At 42.3% G+C, this 3,183-nt stretch overlaps 1 pseudogene; it reads left to right on the forward strand.

Annotated features, from left to right (window-relative positions):
- Positions 1-1,742: 1,742 nt before the first annotated feature.
- On the forward strand, positions 1,743-2,358 carry LOC123809904 (annotated as a pseudogene).
- Positions 2,359-3,183: the final 825 nt, after the last annotated feature.

A 3,183-nucleotide genomic window follows, 5' to 3' on the forward strand; every position in this document is an offset into this window, starting at 1 on the left:
AATTAAGTCACAAAGATCTGCTTCTATATTTTCTTTCATTAGCCTCATACTTTTTTTCTTTCTCTTTTTCCCTTTCTTTTTCCTTTACTCTTTCTCCCCCCTCTCCTTCCCTCATTCCTTCATTACTGATTAACTGGAATACTTTTATAAGAAGATTCTTCCTTTTATCAAGTGTCACCCTGAAGGACAATTTAAATTTCAATTCTCCTAAAATAGAGAATAAAACCAACATTCTTACCTTTTATTTTTATTTAGCAGTGTTCCAAGTAATTACTTGGAATAACTGGGTTGTTACTTAGCATCTTCTCAAGGTGACTAATGAGTTTGGGGGATCATTATAAAATTTCAAATTTCTGATATTAAATGTTCCTTAGAAGTGAGGAACAGTTACATATTTTTGTGGTTTAATCTAAACTCAGGGGCAACCTGACAGATCAGCTGACTGAGTGGACAGATTAGCTGGGCAGAAGGAGGACTCAGAGGTGATGACCCAGTTTCTGGACTGGGAGATGGGTGACATTCACTGAGACAGGGAAAATGGGAGGAGGAAGAGGTGTGGGGGAAGATAGTGCAGGAAATCAAACTCTGTTTGGGTAGTGTTTTATTTCCTTCAGCGTTTTTAAGAGATGACTAGCTGCCAGAATCACCAAGGAAGGTGATGTCTCAAGTCACAGAGGAGCATTTAAGTTTCTGGCCTTTGGTGATTGGGGCCAAATATTGAACATACACACTAGGATTGAATCTCTGTCTGGGCTTGCATATTATATCACAGAGTCTTTGAAATAACAACAATGAAGACAAATCTTTGTGCTTTGAGGAAATGAATACATTTACTTTCTGAGGGCAAAAATGTGTCACTTAGAAATAATGCTACTAAACAGAGATAACACTAGATAATCAGTTTGGCTAATACCAGCTCTTTGGTAAGACCTTACAATAATACAATCACTGAGAAAAGTTCTATGATTTGGTGCAAAGTTTAAGATTTGGATCCAGGGATTCAAATCCAAGCTTTCCCAATTGCTAATTCTATGATTTACTAATTCTATGGCTTTAGTCAAACTATTTAACCACATAGGTTAGGAACAATAATAAGCACTTTATGGGGTTGTTGTGAAAGTGGTTTCTTTTATTCATACATTTACATATTAACTTTATTCTTGTAGTCACAAACACCTACTGCAAGTATATACTATGTGTTCACCACTCTGGCCAACCAAGAGGTGATGAAGCTGAGTAAGACATGGTTTTTCATAGTCCAGTGAGGAAAACAGTTACAAAACAAAGGCAGGGAACTGAGTAATCAGGTGGTCCAACAGTTTGGAAGAGAGATGAGGAAAGTCTGAACTAGAGAATGGGGAAAAGCCGAGATCCAAGACATTTGGAAGCTAGCTCCACCCGTGTGGTAATTAATTATGGGTAGAGGAGGGAGGAGAAGGAGTAGCCTAGAATGACTCCCAGGTTTCCAGCCTGTGCTTTCCTTGGATGTTGTGAAATGGGTCTTGACAAGGGGTGGGTGTGGATGGTGGTGAACTCAGTTTGGAATATATTGAGGTGCCTGTGGGTGTTATCATATGGGGAGATGGGGAAGTCATGGACAGGGATTTAGATGCTCCAAGAAAAGTAGAGTGAGAAGATAAGGGGACTAATGGTAGAGCCCTGGAGAAGACTGATATTTAAATTGTTGAAAGAGGAAAAAGATTCTTCCTTTCCGTCTGGCCGCAGCCATAAGGTAAGCCAAGATGGGCACTTACAAGTACATACAGAAGCTATGGGGGAAGAAGCAGTCCTATGTGATGCGCTTCCTTCTCAGGGTGTGCTGCTGGCAATACCACCAGCTTTCTGCGCTCCACAGAGACCCCCCGCCCCACCAGGCCCGATAAAGTGCCCAGGCTGGGATACAAGGCCAAGCAAGGTTATGTTGTATATTGGATTCATGTGCACTATGGTGGCCACAAATGCCCTGTTCCTAAGTGTGTGACCTATGGCAAACCTGTCCATCATGGTGTTAACCAGCCGAAGTTTTCCCAAAGCCTTCAGTCTGTTGCTGAGGAGCAAGCTGGGTGCCTCTGTGGGGCTCTGAGAGTCCTGAATTCTTATTGGGTTGGTGAAGATTCCATGTACAAATTCTTTGAGGCTATCCTCATTGATCCATTCCATAAGGCTATCAGAAGAAATCCTGACACCCAATGGATCGCCAGACCGGTCCACAAGCACAGGGAGAAGCAAGGGCTGACATTAGCAGGCCGCAAGAGCCATGGCCTTGGAAAGGGCCACAGGTTCCACCACACTGTTGGTGGTTCTCACCGTGCAGCTTGGAGAAGGCGCAGTACTCTCCAGCTCCAACATCACTGCTAATATGTGTCATGTTTGTAACATTCTTACTTAATAAGCAATTTAGGGTGGTAAAAAAAATAGTCAGAAGAGGAAGAGGAATTTACAAAGACTAAGAAAGAACAGAAAAGTAGGAAAAGAAGGAGAAAGTAACATTATAGAAACCATGTTTGAGGGAAGTGAGTTTTGAGACAAGGGTGTCCACCTGGACTCGTTAAATTTGGCAGTTTATAAATACAACCCTGGAGAGAGGAGTGTCTGTGGATTGGTGGGAGCTGAAGATACATTTAGTGGCTTGAGGAGTGAATGGAAAGTAGAAAGGTGGGGGTGGCAGGTAATGAGAATTTGTCTAAGAAGTCTGGTGTGATGGGAGCAGGGATTAACTATAGTTGTAAAAAGTAAAGGACCAAGAAAGGAAGAGTGGAAGGCAAGTAGCCCAAACCGTGATTAGAAAAATAGTCAGGGGCCACGAAGGAGTTGGGATGTTTATATGCAATGGTCTGGGAATCACTGAAAGGCTTTAAGTAGGAGAATGACATGGTTGAATTCCCCTGGCTGCTTGATGGATGACAAAAGAAGGGGACACCTGGGCTTTGAGCATCTTAAAGTGGAGAAAATCTATGATGTGGCACTGGGAGTGGATGGCTAATGGAAATGGCTGAAGACCAAGGTCATCAAAGGTGGAAGGCCAAATATGCTAGGATATACACCTACATGGATATTGAAGGCCCCCATGATGATGTCAGGAATTGGTATGGAGAGAGGAAAAGATCTGGGAGTGAAGGAACAGAGAAAGGTAAATCAATAGAAGCAATATTGTGACAATAAGCAATAGGGGAGGCTTGCATT

The sequence above is a fragment of the Phyllostomus hastatus genome, unplaced genomic scaffold (assembly GCF_019186645.2).
Source record: "Phyllostomus hastatus isolate PE091 unplaced genomic scaffold, TTU_PhHast_1.1 phas_scaffold_585, whole genome shotgun sequence".
Taxonomy (NCBI): Eukaryota; Metazoa; Chordata; class Mammalia; order Chiroptera; family Phyllostomidae; genus Phyllostomus; species Phyllostomus hastatus.